Source organism: Grus americana, chromosome 4 (assembly GCF_028858705.1).
Source record: "Grus americana isolate bGruAme1 chromosome 4, bGruAme1.mat, whole genome shotgun sequence".
Taxonomy (NCBI): Eukaryota; Metazoa; Chordata; class Aves; order Gruiformes; family Gruidae; genus Grus; species Grus americana.
In genome coordinates this window covers 37,183,834-37,201,609 of record NC_072855.1, presented here as the reverse complement: position 1 = coordinate 37,201,609, position 17,776 = coordinate 37,183,834, and the positions used below count along the sequence as shown (strand labels likewise).

General features: G+C 34.8%; 1 protein-coding gene across 1 annotated transcript in view; it reads left to right on the top strand.

The window, feature by feature from the left end:
* Positions 1–11,116: 11,116 nt before the first annotated feature.
* TENM3 (teneurin transmembrane protein 3) overlaps positions 11,117–17,776 on the top strand; it is a 615,036-nt gene continuing 608,376 nt past the window's right edge. The window contains exon 1 of the mRNA XM_054824425.1: positions 11,117–11,206. The gene's annotated coding sequence lies outside the window, so the exon portion shown is untranslated. The remainder of the gene's footprint in view (positions 11,207–17,776) is intronic.

Genomic DNA, 17,776 nt, shown 5'->3' with positions numbered 1-17,776 from the left:
TCCATATCAATAGTGCTGTCACAGTATATAAATATAAAATAGAAATAAATGTGATATGCACTGAAATCTTATCAGGCTCAAACAAGTATTCTAATTGTGCAAGTAAAAAGAACTGCTGTAAAAAAGGGCCTTGGTGCCTGCAGGCACATCTTTGATTCTGTACCTTTCTGTCTTGCAACATTCTACACTGAATATCCTTGTAGTCTTTCTAAGCACAACCTAAAATATGTCTAATAATTAAAAAAGACAAGAATAGCATCACCTTAGCTACCATTGTAGGACAGATTCTATTACCGTGGATATCACTTAAAATAAGCTTAAAAATTAGATGGACAATACTAAAGTAGTCACTCTTGCAAAATTAACAGAACATACTTAATAGAATTTATAATGGCTACCCAAATGGTGTTTTGATAAATAGATCTGGCCTTTGATAAATTAAATAGATTTATTTACAAATTAGATATTATCAAAGTCCAACTTAACATACTTGATTATCCTTGATCAAATGGCATTAAGTGGCCTTCTGATTTCATCTCAGCCAATACAACCAGAATAGCCAATACAGAAGCCAGTCTGCAGGGTGCATTTTGAATATGAGCAGCAGTGTCCAATGTGCTTTGAACTACTCTCCTTCGCAAGGGTAAGATTACATATTTTCGGCATGCCCTGATATCCTGGTGGTGTGCAGAGCAAGAAGGGAACCCTGACAGAACTCTGATTTCTTCATTAATTTTTAGCCAGCTTACTAGGTTAGTTCAAAAGTACTTAATTATTAAGCCCCTTTTAAAAATACAATATCAGAATTTTGACCATCAAATAGCTCTCAAATCTGCATGATACCCAATTTTAGTCAGTGATGCCAACTAGATGCCGTATAACTCAATAAGCATATATCAGCTCAAGTGGGATCTGACATGTAACAGGTTTGAACTACACTGACTAGTGAGTAAAAGCCTCTATGTGTTTGACTTGTACAACACTACTGCCAGTTCTCAAAGATATAAATTATTTTAAAATATTTTATTTTGTATTTGCTCTTATGCAGGTTCTCAGAACACAGGAAGGGTCAGGGATTTCTCTTTCTTCTTGTGTAGTCTAACTGGAGAGCTGGAACGTGTAGGAACATGTACAGGGTATTACTCAGAGTGAATGAAAACAGCTAGAAATTAGATATAATTCCACATGCAACTTCAGCTAGCTGAATATAGACTAAGGAGTACACTGTACAATCTCAATGGCAATTGGGGAGCATGAGGAAGTGCTGTCTGTGAGCCACAACACCATAACACTGTCGACTACTGCATCTGAAATAGTGAAGTACCCCTGTTGTCTTCTACAGGTGACATCCTGAAAATTCAAGGGCAGGCCTGCTTAGGACAGCAGACATCAATTAACATGACTGGTTCTTTGTTGCATTCATTCCTCTTTTATGCATGTTTTACGCTGCAGGGGTTTACTGCACATTTGCCTTTCTTCCATTTTAGGTGCATCCAAGATGTCACCTTCTGTTTGTCTTTCAAACAAAATGTAATGTCTGTCTGTTAACATTTAACATGTAACATCATAAATGTACATACTATTTTCAAAATCTACGAATCCTAATGTTTCTATACTGCACAGATCACATGCCAAAGGAAGCTCTGGAAGATCCAGATAGCCCCCAGCTGCCTTTGTAGTCATAGCAGAATGCTGGATGCTGTGACAGACAAACAGCATAGTTATGTAAAATTCTGTTTTGTACAAGCAGGTAAAAGAAATCATTAAATGTCAGGTAAATCAATAGAAACTTTTGATTTAAAAAAAAAAATCTCATGCTTCTCCTGATGTTGCTGCTATTCTACTTTATTTAAAAATAAAAAATAATAATAATAGAAAATAGCATAAAGCCTCAGTTCAAATTATGCAGAGCAAACAGGAATGTTATTACTGTTTTACCCAACTGCTATGTTTCCACGTGTCACTTGTGCTTTCCCTCTTTTTCATAATAATAATAATAATAATAAAGTCATTATTTTCTTAAGAAGGAGAGCAACCAGAAATAAAAAATTTCTTTGCATAGCCTGATTTTATATAATAATCAAGAGTGTCTCTCCAAATTTGTATCCCCAAGACTAAGGGAATTCAGAGTCAGAAATGAAATTAGAAGTTTCTGTAGGTCCCTGATTCACATAGTTATGAAGTGTGAGTAGTTTTGCACAAACCTTTTGCAAAATATTCTTATTTGGATTTATTTGGAATGTAAATATACTTGCATTTAGATCCAAGCTCTGAAATACAGATGTAGTATTACTTAATCTGCTGAAACTACGTATTTGATTATAAAATGTTTTTTAAAGCATGTATTTTTGCTTGTCATCCTGTGTTCCATTTCTTGCATTCCAAAAGGTCATTTCAGTGTACTGATTATTTCCGGATTTTATTTTTTGATCCAAGAGATTCGTTTGCTTGCTTAAGTACACAGCAAAATATGAATAATCTCTCTTTCCATTTCCTTCTTTTACTCGCAACTCTTGCCTTCTCTCAGCATGAGCAGCACTAGAAAAAAACAGTGCACTAGGGAACAGCCCTTCTTCAGGCTTCAGTTATTAGGTTGCTTAAAGGTATACATAAATTGAAGTTGCGATATTGACAAGTCGCATGAATTGTTTCTTGACTGTACCCTTTCCCATAAAGCTCCTGTACACCACCTAGTAAAGTCCACTGTATAAAAACAAACAAACAAACACACATAATCTATTAGATAAAAATATCCAGTGAAAGAACTTTAAAGTTCCAAAATCAAGTGATCAGGAGTTAGAAATACTAGAATTAAGTTTGTTCATGTAAATTTTAGCTAGATGCTTTCTACATATCATATGCTACAGTCTTTATCTACATGATTCCTTACTACTTTTTCCAGATCCTTCCTTACTTAGACTACAGGAGCAGGCTGGGATGACCACACAGCTTTATGATATTTTATTGGATCATCCTGGCACAAGGAGTGGCCCAAGGCATTTTTGACTGTGCACAGTTCCAAGTTTGTACTCAGTATAGTTATTACTTTCCTCCAGAGCTTTTGTGTGGTACTTAACATTATTGTATGAATTTCACACATTATTCTTAATTTCGTTTCAAAACCCACCTATGGGGTAGGAGGTTATTATCCATATTTTTCATAGGAGCTGGCACAGATGGATGGGGCTGGGTGAAAGACTCGGGGAGCAAAGAGAACGATTCACAAGGAATCCTAGTATACATTCTTCTCACTTACTCCAGAAACTGCAGTGCTTAAAAGTTCTCAAGTTCCCTACAGTTTTATTAATAAGGTCTTCTCTGTGCCTATGTGGCCAAGTATGTGCACCACCACTTTGATTCCGATGGCATTGCACAGGACGCTGGCCCCATAAGGTCTTGACATTTCAGTACCTAGCAGCACATATACTCTGTCTGGATCTATAGATCAGTGTTAAGAGTCTGTCTGTCTGTACAAAAACTAGTGAGAAGGTAATGCTTCTCGTTTACCTACCTCACAGATAAAAATATTCATCTGAGAATTTTAAGCACCTAGCTTGGGGTTAAAAACTTCAGTGAGAGTCAGAAATCCAGGCAGTTATATTATTACAAGGCTAAGCCTAAAATCCGCACTGTCAATCAAGCGTAGGCACTAAAGTAAAAGAATCCAATGATCTGCATACACAAATTAAGATGCTGACCCCTATTGGAGGGGAGAATCAGCATCATATATGTCTTTATATGTTCGTGACACAGCTTACTATTACAGCCACATTAATGTTTGAAGTTGTGAATGTTCATCGTTCTTCAAATAGATAACAAAGTCTCAAGTCAGCTCCCTGGCCCCAGAAACAGGGAATACACCACTTGGTACCAGCTGTGAGAAACACATTTTAGATGTGCAGTATCCTCTAGGAAGTCTATAATAGGATCTAGAATCCATTTCTACATAGCAACAGTTTAATTAATTAAACAAGCCCTTCTGATAACATCTGCTTTCCTTATTACACATTTTGCAACTTCTCCCAGAAATACGAAAGGGGTCTAATAAGTGACAGCACCCTTCACTAAGTGATCCTCATTCTCGCCCAGAGCACATTCCTTGCTCAGTGAGGCAGAAGAGCTGTGGAAAAACAGTATATGATCATGCAAATATAGAATATATCAAAATGCAGATGCCCAAGAAAGAAAAATGTCATTTCTGAGAGTTTGCTTTTACAACTGTAGTAACAGTCCTTGAAATTTGTTTTAGTTTGGTTTGAGCTTTTCCTGTTCTTACAAGACAGAGAAGTGAGTGGAATTGGTTAGGAGTTGTGAAAAATCTTAGGTTTATTTTTTTCCCTGCCCTTATCCTTGTACTGGTGGAAAGGTGCAACAAGTAAGGAACAGCTTGGTTTCACTTAGAGTTTAAATAAAAGATACAGGATGACATAATGTCATAGTCATGCTTTATTTCACTCTAGCTGTCAGAAAAGAATCTCTCGATGATTTTGGAATTTGTGCCCTTTTTCAGCATGTCAGTGTGCTTTGGTTCAATTACAAACAATGATCAGTAAATTACCATTGCCATTTTAAACCAACCAAAGACTACAGAAAACAAACATTAAAACAATAGCATTTAATAATAATTACATAAAAGTAAATTTGGTAATGAATTTAGTTTCTGCTGACTTGCTAGCTAACCATATGGTTAACTTCAGAATCAATCAAGAATTTCCTTGGACTTTACTTAATTGAGTGACATACGATTTAAGTATATGAAGTGTGATAAATACAAGCTGTCTTGATGAAGATCGCTCTGTTGACTTAGATAGTGGTTGAATAAGAGGAGCTGTAATAACAAATATGTGCATAGGTATTTTTAAGTAGAAACCAAGCCAGCCTATTAGAATTAGCAACAGAAAGTTTAGTATGGGTTTCACTCTCCTTAGTTACGTACAGTGAGCAGAAGGAGTGTCACGCACACTGAAAGACATTATCACACTTGCTGTGAGCCATAGGGTAAAAGCAATGAAAGATAATTTTTCTTTATTGCATTAGTGCTTTACATTTTTAGCTGATGCAAATAAAAAGCTGAATGTTGCATGCATTTAGTTTGTTTTTTATTTTACTCTTCTGGTGTACAAAGGTGCTGCTGTTGCCTTGTTTTAGTTAGACTGAACACCCTATTGGGCTATTTTTATTTTGATTCTCTGAGAAGACAGTTTACAAATTTGACTTAAATGATCAGAAGGAGCAGATACTCTTACAGATCATTGATTGGCTAAAAGGACAATTTCACCATCATCATTCAGATCAATTTGGTTTAAATCTGTGGTGTGAACTAGATGTTTAACTGCTTTGTCTAGACACAGAGAAATATAGAAAATCCGTATACGGAAAAGAAACGTTGACTTTCTAGTAAATATTTTCTGCCCACATGACTACTTTGCAACAACTACTGTAGTGATGGGATCCTTAATCATGACTCATAAAGCTTGGGTAGCCTCTGAAGCAGAAGTGTGGTACTTGATTGGCGACAACTGAGGTACAACTATAAAAATGACTGCTGTGTTCAACTTGAAGGCTTTTACAAGGTTAGGTTGATGTCAATTTTGTCTGCTTTTCCAAGCCTTCATGTATCTAGCATTTTGAACTGTCAATTGTTTTTCTTTTTTAATGTTGTGTATCATCACTTATAAATCAATAGTACCAAAATATCCTTAATATTCTTCCTACAATTTTTGTCTGCACATTTACTGTGATACTGCCTTTAATAATAGGACACAAACTATTTCTTACCAAATTGATGCTATTTTAAGCACTCTTTGTAACCTTAAATAAATGTGTAGCATCTATTCAGGACAGTATAAAGTATTTCTCCAGATGGCTTGATCATGACAGATAACCTTATTTATTGTTATGACAGTACAGGGGCAAGCTGCACCTGTGGTCTCTTCCCCAGTCTGTCTTGCAGGCTTGTCTTTCAAGCGACAGACCTTACCAACGCTTTTGCAGGATTTAATCCAGTGGTTGACCTAACTTTAGACTGTATTCCTGCTGTCAACTTCTTGCCCCAGTTTCATGTCAGTCGGTGCCTTATGCATCCTTTATGCACCCTTTACAAGTGTTTCTTCAGATAGAATATGCTGCTATTGCCTCTTTTATTTTACTGTTCTTAGTCTTGATTCTAGGACACTGCTCCCTTTTTTTTGATAGGGTGAACCTATTGAGCCCGATTGATATTTGTCACAAAAACTTACAGAAATGTGTCACTGAGACAACATCAAAATTTACAAAGTTACAAAGGGTATCTCCCTATAAAGACATGTGTTATCCATTCCCTGCAAAAACACATCACAAGTACAGAAAAGGTTGAAGATCATAATAGGTTTTCTTACCCAGGTCAGTGGAATGTGGCAGCATGGATGTGTACAAGTAAGCATGATACATTGCTTAAAACAATTATTCTCTCACATTTGGGCAAGCCCAGCTACTTCATATATAATCGCAAGTGTTTCTACACAACCTCGTGCATTTTCAGCCTTTCTCTCACATTGTTTTTTGGTTTGGGTTGGTTTTTTTTTTTTCCCCATGCTGGCTTAATCTCTTCCTTTCTACATGATATTTGTTAACATTTTAATACCTTTTTGATCATAAAATTCCAAAAAGGAAAAGAAGCCTGTTAATCTAGCTGAAGTCAGACAGATAGAAATTTCTCAATTAGTAGTTCTTCTCAGTCTCTCTTAATAAGTCTTGGTATTTCTATATTTTATCTTGTCTGTGATAATTGTTTTTGCTAGCACAGTTTTATCCAACCAGAATTATATCAGTCAGCAGAACTGAAGAAAAAGTATTTATAAAATGTTATAGATATCTTCTTTTGTCCCCCACAATTAATATACATTTTTATATTCTATATAATAATATAATACTGTGATGTTCTTAATTTCTTCAATTCTTACAATGTAATCATGTAATAAAAACATACCAAAAATTCCTAATCGGTAACGAAGAAACTACAGATTTTGATATAATTTCCTTGGTGGCGTTTCTACTGTGATCCCACAAACTAACATAGAAATTGAGATTAGGAAAGTTAAGAAAAAGTTGGCAAATAGAAAGGTTAATTGGGTAGCAAAATGAGGCAGCAAAATGCTGAAACCAAAGTTATCACATACAGGTGCATCCTAATTTAAAATGAACTCTTCTCTTATTCATTAGTCAGCAGTGGTTGTTGTCTTGACAGTAGAAAACATTGTGGTACTGCTGTCTGATTAATAACTTCCATTCGCAATCTGGGTGTTGCTGACTACAATGGAATCATTTTCAAAGTGACTCCAATGCTGTATGATAAATGGATGGATTTCAAGAAGAGGGCTTGATCCATAGACAATGCTGGCCATGGAGAAATTGCTATGTGTTTTGTTTTGCATTTAAATTTACACTCATTTTTCTTTATCCTTTTATATTTTCCAGTGTCTTATTATACACTTTTATGTAGTTCTTGCATAAATAGTTATCTGACATCACTACCATTTCAACAGAAACTGCTGAAGATTACAAATGTTAATATGGGTTAAAAGCTAGATAGTACGTTTATTGGCTTATCTCCACCCCTTGTGTAAGCATATTGGTATTCAGTTTTAATTTTAGATTCTTACAGTGTTTTCAAGAATAATCAGTTTGATGTTTTATCAGTTTACAAAGAACGGACTATGGTCCTCAAATTCCAAACCCATAGTCTCTCTCTAGATTGAATGGCAAGTATGTATGCTGTAGGTTCCTCAGCTCTGACCACACCCCAAAGTTTGCTACTTATAGGAAACTCTCAGAAATTTTATTGAACTGTTAGTTTATCTTTAACCAGAGGAAATAACACATGGATGGTGGGAAATGGATCAAAATTTTATCATTGTTCTGATCTCTTTTTGAGGAAAGCAAACCCAAATAGAGCAATTCATTTTTTCTCAAAAAAGTATTAACCATATGAAAGATGATAAATACACTTAAGTATATATAGGAAAATATTTGTTTTTTATGTTATGAATTTTGCATTTGGGAACAGGAAAGGCACTGATCAGGAGCTCTGCACAATACTGTCCATCAGCATTTGGCTAGTGTTATAAAAGTTGGGAAATTCATGCCCATACCTCCTGTTAAACATTTATCTGCAAATTTAGATGTTAATGTTACACTGAAATTTAATTATTAGGCACCTGTGAAAGTCCAACTGTAGGATGTAGGTAATTCCAAGTAAATATAAGTACTCGCTAACATGCCCAAGTTAGGAGCCTTGGCGCACAATGCTCGCACTATAACAAGTGGAAAGATAGAAGCTCTTTTAGGTCTGGTTTGATTTCTGGAGATGCTTTTCCCTTTCCCTCTTGACCACAGAGGAAATTTTGGACAAGACTTCAAACTTTCTAACCTTCAATAAAGGGTTCAAAGTTGGCCAGGAGAGAGTGCTTGAAGTAATTTTAGTCTTGTTCCTCTTTCTTGTTGTCTGTGCAATATAATTTAATTGCTATATCACACTCTTCATTGTTAACATTTTGGAATTAATATTTTTATGATCCTTTTCCTGTGGTTTCATCTAGCTTTAAAAGTTATTTTAATGATAATACATGATACCATGTGGTTCTCAGCAAGTTTTGTGTCAAATATTTAGTACAACTGTGTTGACATTCTGCCAGGCTCTTGGTGAGAGCTGCTTGTAAGAAGTCTTGTTGTTGAATCTGATTCACTTTAAGGCAGGTCACAAATCTCAGTCACAGGTCAGTAGATCATTCAAATTTTATTGTCTGAGTTGGCCTCTTTCATGGCTGGCTTCCAAAGTAGCATACTCGAGTGTGAGTTCAGAAGAAGCAAACTAGAAAACATGAAGTAAAGGACTAAGAAGGCACCATGCGGCTAACATGCAATACATATTTTGCTAGCGGTGCTCTGGTTCAGTTCTTGATGTTGTCCGTTGTGAATAACAGCAAATTAAACAATTATAAAATTCATATCATTGTTTAGAGGAACAAAGATTCTCTGTCTGTTCTGGAGTTTAATGTGTCTATTATTTCTGCCATCCTCTTAATCAAGAGAAGCAGCTGACAAAAAAATGTGCTAAATATGACTAGCAGGAGACTGCAGATAACAACACTTAGTACTTTGCTTCAGCTAAGAGAACAGAAGTGACAAACCATGGATAAAATCCTTTCTCTTTCCATTTAAAAATACCTACCCATGGTACTGGCCAATATTAAACATGTCTTTTCTTGAAATCTGTCATCATGAGAAAAATAACTTAGGTGTACCAGAGAAGCAGATACCAGATTTAGTAATATGGATATATTTTATTTCGTAATACCTCAGGAAGAATTCACAGAACTTGAACTTTTAAAATACAAGTTTCAGTAGTAACATTCTCAAGGATGTATTACTGTGTACTGCCATTGTATCTGGTGGCCTGATATTCCATCTACTCATTGAAATCTTCTAGCAAACACAGTAATATTCCTAGACAGCAAATTCTGGATGGTGTTTCTATGTTTGCTGTATAGAAATCAATTCCTGGCTGGAACAATAGCCGAGAAAGCATTTGGGGAAAAATTATTAGAAATATTTATTAATGACATAAAGACACATTTTCTGAATGACATTGATGTAAATTATTGTCCACATTTTTTCTGAATGTCTTTAAAAGACTGATAGCTACCTCACTATAGTATGTTTCATCACACACCGTTATTTAGAAGAAAACAATTTAAATAATCTACCAACAATAGCTACAACTTTTTGTTGTTGTTGTCTTTGCTGCTGTTTTTCATGATCCCTCAGGTATATTGATTAGGTAGGAAATTTATAGCATGTGTTTCTCAAACAAGTGTTTGATAAAAATATCTGTCTCTTAAAGATATTTACAAATAGCTTAGTAAAGGACTATAAAATATAATCATAATGAAGAAGGTCATAACACTTGTTCTGCTCTACTAGGTAGCATAGTAAATCTTTTCCTCTCTGACATGCCTTCCCATTCTGCTCTTTTTCTGTGCAATAACCTTTATAATTAATTCTAGTATGTATTGTATACATTAGCTTCAGTCCTTCAATAAACTATGATATTTGGAACACTGAAATCCCATTTTTATGAGTATTTTTTTCTTTTCTATTTACATATTGGAACTTGACATTTTATTTTTTCTTGTCTAATCCTTCCTAGAGCAGTCTGTTGGTTTGGGTTTTTTATTAGTTTGTTATATTTCTTATTTCAGCCATCAACAAACATGTTGTTTCTTGTACGCTAGAATGTAAACTTATTTATTCTCTAAATTTTACCCCTTTTCATGCCTGAGTTATTAGCTGACATGTTTATTTTCCAGACTAGCTTTTTAAATTTGTTTTCCTTCCTTTAATTTATAAATGATATAATCAATTATTTATACATTATTTCCCTGGTGAGTCCTAGGCAGAATATTTGATTGTCCTCAGATAAGTCATGCCATGAGCAAAGCGCTCTCGGGCAGCTGCCGCCAGTTGGCCCGGCTAGTTTTTAACCTCTCCTGAGCCTTGACATGTCTAAGGCCAGCCAACAACTGCCTACATATTGTCTCACTCAGTGAATGAAACTGATGAACTGTACGAGCCCATTCACCCCCTTTTGCTGAGCTTGCATTGTTTTGGCTGTTGCATACACGGTCAGAAGATAGCCTGGAACAAAAAACTGTCTATGAGAAGAGAGAGCTACGATCTAACTTCAGCGGTGTAATAGCCTTTCCTCAACACCAGCTCAGCGTCAATAATTCGATGAGAGTATACTAATCACGTTGGCATTCATACAACCTGGCTGAAATTTGAGTGGTGTCCACATAGTATTACAGAACTTGTCCAGTTTTTCCAGGCAGACTTATATATACAAAACTACTTTTGCATTCTGAAGTTAAGTACAAGCAAGAGATTTGTGCCCTTTGCATTGTTACTAATAATGTTCCATTGCTGTTCATTTTTTAACTAAAGAACTAGTTTTATAAGTAGATGACATACTGCCTTCTGGACTCTAATTAAAACTTATTTTTGGTCCTTAGGTGTAATGACTACTCTTCTGAGATGAGCTCTTAATTAATGCACAGAGATCCTGAAAGTCCCACCTCTCAACAGTAATGATTGACATCGAAGGATACATAAATTACACTAATTGAGCTTTCCATTTATACGTTTTTCTGCGGCCAACTCATCAGAAAAGGTAGGAGAACAGACCAGCATAAGAAAAGTTATTTTGCTGTCATCTGTATCTTGCAAAACTAGTGAACATTTGTTACCATGGGTTACAACTCTTCAGATTTTAGGTGTAACATTTGCTTTACTATGAAAATTAGCATTTTTAATTCGGTGATGTACAGTTGAATAATAGCACAGTATTCACTATTCAAAACCAAGAATACCTTACAAGTCAGTGGGCAATGCTTTGGATCGCTAATAGTGTTGCATAGCAATATATACTTTCTGAACAGAAGTTGTTTGGTATTTAACAGAGATATTTCACTGTGTGAGTGGTGTTTTATCTTAAATGTTCTCTTAATTTTGACCCACAGTCAGAAGCAGAGATTTTAGAGTATTTATTACGTAATCATTTATTTCTAGGATTCAGTATAGTACTTCAATAATGAACTTTTCTTTGCATTTAATTTAACTCTATTATTCGGGAGTCCGTTAAGGTGAAGTCACTGAAGTCATTGAATTCTCATCTGAGCTGAAGTCCATTGAAACAAAAAACTACTACTAAGAACATGGTGGATGGAGAGGAACAAAAGGCACTGGAATGTATCTGAGAGATATTTGGCAGAGGAATTACATTGCAAATGGTATATAGGAAGCACTAGAAGCAGTCAAAGAAAAAAACTAGAGATGAGGCCAAACATATGCCTACATAAACATTTATCTATGTTTTAAACAGTGATCTAGGGTACAAGAATAACTTATTCGGTCTCAGAAATTGTTTGACCATCTGGATAACTTAGAACACTTTAAAATTAACTTATTTATAACTTTAATTTCTGGTGACTTATAACAAATTTCAGTGAAAATGGAGCTGTTGAAATAGGCATCAGACTTTCATGAAAGAAATCTGTCCAATTTCAGTGTTTATATTTTACATTTACCTGATATCTATACTCTTTTTCGAGAATCGGGAAGCATTCAAGGTGTGGAAAAAAAAAAAAGAACATATTTCAGAGGTGATATTTTAGGATTCTAAAAATGAGCCAGTGGTTTAATTGTCAGTGCTAAGCTTGAGGGCTAAAGGAATTACACTTCCTTGGGGAATATCCATACTGGAGAAGATTAAAGTGTAAATGCTTACTGACGTGTCCTTAAATCTGGAATAGAAACAGATCTAGTCGTTTGTGTATAGATGAAAAGTGAACAGATCTATGGAAAAAAAAATGTAAACATAGATAGATATGTATGGACTGGGGACTGTTTCACTTCTGAAATGTTTTACTTCTCAACTGCAGCACAAAGGCTAGTGCTGGACAGAGGGAGGTCCCATCAAAGCAGTACACTGACTTTGCAACATCCCCTTTGTGCCCAACAGGGTTATGAAAATGTGTATTTTCTGTGCAAGACGACAGAAGAAAGCAAAAGGAGTATGGGAGCAGAGTGACTTAGAGTCCAGGCCTCTGTATTTCTTTTATTCTTCCAATAAAAATATGAGGACAAAGTGAAACAAAACTCTACATTTAGAGTTAAGAGTACAGAGATATAAGTGGAGGCTAGGGAAAAAATGGGAAATAAATAATAAAGCATAAGAAAAGTGGCTAATCTAAATAACTCCAGAATGACTTCATACTGTTAATATCAGTGCAAAACTATTAGTAGATCTTTTATGAGAATGTAATTTCATCATCTTTGCGATATAACTCTTTGTCCAAACTAACCCATTGCAAACTTTTATATTTACTTATAATTTGTAATGTTACTGTGATTTCCATGTTGCACGTATGGAGATGTAACGTCTAGGTAGTGAGTAAATTTTTCTCTTTATTGCTGGGCACATGGAAAGAATATGCACTCTAACTTGGCTACTTTGAGAAAGCTGAATTGTTTAAAACCTGAACAGTTTGGTCGAACCAAAATGTTTTAACTTAAGGAGAACAAAGATGCTTCTGTACAACATAATACACCCACTACTCTGTCAACGTCTAACTTTATTATCTCACTGTCAGATTTTGTGTATTTTTATACTTATGAAATGGTAAAAGCTCACTGTAAGTTTCACTAGACTGTATATATGTGGAAATATCTATTAACAGGAAACATATGCATACATTCAGAGTGTTGGCAACTGTTTTAAACTGTAGTTAAAATGTGTTTTCTGCTAATTCAAAATAACAGTTCTAGCTATAGCACCAGCTTTAAAGATCATAGCAAATGTCAGATCAGCTGAGGCCAATGTATGCCCCCTTGCTTATGATAATCAATTAGACATTAATGATAGGTATTTCATTTTGAATAGCTGCAACAATAAATTATTCTCAGGGTAACATGGTGGAGCCTAGTCTCCTTTGGCTTTTGGAACCAGTAAAATAACAGAACATCAGTCAAGTTAATAAAGTGTGCCCTATTACACATTCTGCATCTGTACATAAACTGCCAGCATATGATCAAAGACTGCAGCTGTTTCAGTTATATCACAGTCACATCATAGACATTTTATAGTTATAGCAGAAATAGAGTTCCAGGGACAACCCAGTCACCTTGCAGACGTACAGAGTTCAGAGGAACCTCATTAAATTGCACCTTGATAGTATATGAAACTGGTAACACATCTATTAGGTATGGTATATATCATTTCCATGGTAAAATTATTTTATATACATTGCCTGTATGTCTTCTCAAGAAATCTAGGCTTCTATTCACACAAAACTTCAATTTTGAATTGGTAGTTGCCAAAAATAAAGGATTATTAGTGGCCAAATGGCTGTGTTGTATTGCACGCGTTCAGGCCATGTGAAGGCATTTAATGAAATATCTAATATTAACTAAAATCATTATAATGTCAGCTGGAATTTCAAGTGTGTTTTCATAGCTGTTGACACATTTTTCCATTTCACCTCGTGGACAAGTCTTTCACTTAAGTCAATGAGTTTTACAAAAGTTGAATTTCACCTAGTCAATTTTCAGTAATTATTTATTTATTAATTAATAACAAATGATTACCTTTTCTCTATTATCAGGTTTCAATATGAGAAGCATGAGAGGGAGAGATCTTAAGGTGATTCAAAGACTTATTCTTGAAAAATAGGTTTTAAGAATTACTTAGTTGAACACAGAATAGTTAAGTGCTATGTTGCAACAAAATTAAACTGGCAATTTCTTTGTCTAGAATTTTAAAGACACTATAACCTCAGTCTTATTGTTGGTTTAGTTCCACATTAGAATTTACCAAAATAGTGTAACTTTACTATTTAGGTAGCTAAGCAGTACAACAAAATACAGGCAGCCAGCTAATCCGATATTTGACTCTTAGTATTTTTGCTAATTTTTGCAGGAATTAATTGCTGAAGCAAAATGAAGCAAAAAATCCCCAAGTTTACATAAGGAACAGGTCTAACAAAATACAACCTTGTGTTCTTAGCTACTCTTCCTAAACCTACTCTTCACTCTTTACAGATAGAAACATCTGTGTATTTGTTCTGATAACTTTCAGTGCATGTACAAAAAAAAAAAAAAAAAGGTTGTAAAATTAAAATATGTTAGGTGGGATAATAATCTATTGTGGTAACAGTCAAATTGCTTGTCAGGTCATGAAGGGTTATGCTTTAATTAAGCAATAAGGCATGACAGGGTGTGAATTACAATGTAATAATTCTTGTCTAGTGTAGTGTTAGGCAAGAGGCCAAAGGCCTAGTGCCACTGAATGCTGCAGGAATGAATTATTATGCTGTAATTTAAACAATGCAATATCACATTGCAATGACTGTAAAATATACAAATTATAATTTTTCTATATCTAATTGTTCCCCCAATAAACTATTTCATTTCCAAGGCTATCACAGAAAAGAGGGATTTTCTTTTTAATATTGTATTTCAATTTAGATTACAGTTAAACTCTGAAGACAATTGTTTCTGGGAGATCTGAAGGATGCTATTTTGATACCATTTCTCCTAAAATAAACAGAAGACATACAGCTCTGAGGAACAAGTGTTCCCTAAATTCTCACTTTTTATTGGACAGAACTAGTGTGCAACACTTAAACTAAGAGCTTTGTGAAACTCTTCTTACCTAGGAGCCTTGCATTTAGTGGACACTTTTTGTTACCTTTACCTTTTGAAAGCACAGTTTTTCTTCTTCCCAGTCTTACTTATTGACACCTTTTCAGAAGACACCTCATTTATAAATCCCTTCAAATTCATCTCTCAGACTAATTGTTTCTAAAAAATTGTATTTTCTACAATTTTTTTCTCTCATCATCAAAGGAAAAGTCAATAGGAAGAAGTCAAAAAAACATGGGATTGTGAGAGCTCCTATTATATTTCTCTGCTACAAAGCATAAAATCAAAGATACTGTAAATAGTTGGAAATGCTGAAACAAGTGATGAGCTCTGATACTCTTCTGCATTTTCATTAGTTATATGATATAGGTAGCAAACCCGTGTAGTTGAGTCTTACAATGCATGATGTTTACCGCTAAGAAATCATACCTTATTGTCCATTTTGCAAAGTTATTTCACAGTTTACATGTATGACTGGAAAAGGTTCAGCAGGTTTCATGCCTTAACTGAGATGTGTGTGCAGTTTCCTTCTTGAGAGAAATTGGAAGCCTCATTCATTGATACATTTATTTGTTTGTAGCTGAGCAACATCAGTCAGGTTAGTGGTCGCAAAAAACCTCAACCCTATTTCTTCTCACTTGTGAGATTCAATAGAACTGGACTAAAATGTGGGGCTTTTCTTGTTATTTTACATTGCTTTTGTGGCAGTGATGTAAATCAATACAGCTTCCAGAAGTCACAGGTCTGCTGTACAGTATCACTCCAATCTAAATCTATCTCTGTTCCACTGGGGATTTTTTCAGTTGCCTTTTGTGTTCAATCTGGGGCTGACTATTGTCTGATGCACAACGGAAAATCAGATATGGGATCAACTTGCAAGTTGCTGTTTGACTCCTTAGTTGATTGAAGTTTGTCTTTAAGTAAAACCGTAATTTGCCAGTTAACTTAATCAAATTACAATTAATATACTCCTTTTCAGTGTTGCAATACTTATTATGGTAATACTAGCAAACAATGTTTAATACTTTTTTCATATCATCACTTCTGTACTGTAGTGTATCTGTAGTATTAATAATAGACCTCATGTAAGAAGAGAGTTATGTTTAGGTCAGTACATAAACAAAGAGACAATTTTTTTCCATAACACTTGAATTATAAGCAAATTTGCTTTCAAAAGATTCTTTGTATGCTATGAAAATCTGTCACCGTGCCAGAGTTCACAGGAGGAAACAATTGGTTTAATTTTCACAACAGTTGAGTAGCTTCCTATTCTAAGCACAATTCATCAAAAATAAAATATATTGTACTTCTGATATGGTTTACCACAGCCAGTTGAAGAATTTGCTTTTTGGTTTCATAGTGATTTGGAGGGCATTTCTATTTGTTAGCTTTCAGGAAACAGTTGTCCTTAATCTGAGACTGAAGTCTAGATAAGGGTTCACAACAATTATTCATCACTAAAACATTTTTAATGCCTGTAACTCCTATAAACTGATGTTTTTACTTGCTTTCTCCACACACAAATTTGTATAAATACTCTGAAACTTTAGCAGAAAAATTAAACAGCAACAAAAAGTGTTCAGGGCAAAGGATAATAAACTGCCAGTTGAAGCTTCTGTTTTTCAAAATAGTAATGCTTTTGAGATTTGATTAGCAATGACATATTATATGACAAAAGAAGAAAAAGGATTTAGAAATGGAAACTAAAAATAGTTGTGTGGTAATTTAATAACCTGGCAGATTTTATTCCATCTGTTTGAAAGCCATTTCCTGCTGCCACTCACACTGCAGAAGCTTCAGAGTTCAGAGATGGAATCAAATACCTGATGTGAAAATCTGCTATTATGATTCATATCCAAAGATTCATATCAATATCCTTGCCTAGAATATTGTGTAGGGTTATTTAAAAAAGAAAAAGTGAATCTAAAAGTTTAGGATTATTCTTTACCTCATTGCCAATACCACACCTTGTGGCAGAAAAGGACCAAAAATATTCATCCCTTTCAATTTATGAAAATTGTTGAAACTATTCTATGTGACTGGACAACTCAAGAAACCGGATTTCTCAGATAGGTGATCCAGTATTCAAATTTCAAGAACTTACTTTCAGGGTCATAGTACAGTGTTGTATTGATCTGTCCTTTGTTGCCATCCAGAATTGATAAGCGAATTGGGGGAAGAGAACATCAAGTCAAATTATGTGGACAGAAGGTATGAAGGAGAACATGTGTAGTGTAAACCTGTAGCTGATGACCTGGCCTTCCAACTCACCATCAATAAGTACTGGCCTGCACTGTGTTCTGGTGAGGGGTTAGCTGCAACAACCCACACATATCTGTATACGGCTGGTTAGGGACTACAACTGGTTATTTCTAGATGTTATTTCACAGGTGTTTGATAGATATAAGAAAACATAAATTTCTTTTTGTCTTTAATAACAGAAAATCTGTAACGCTCCTGGTAATGTTAATCTAATTGGCAATATCAGACAGCAGAGCTTCTTTGCACCAAGGGGAGTAAGAACATAAGTTAGAATTGG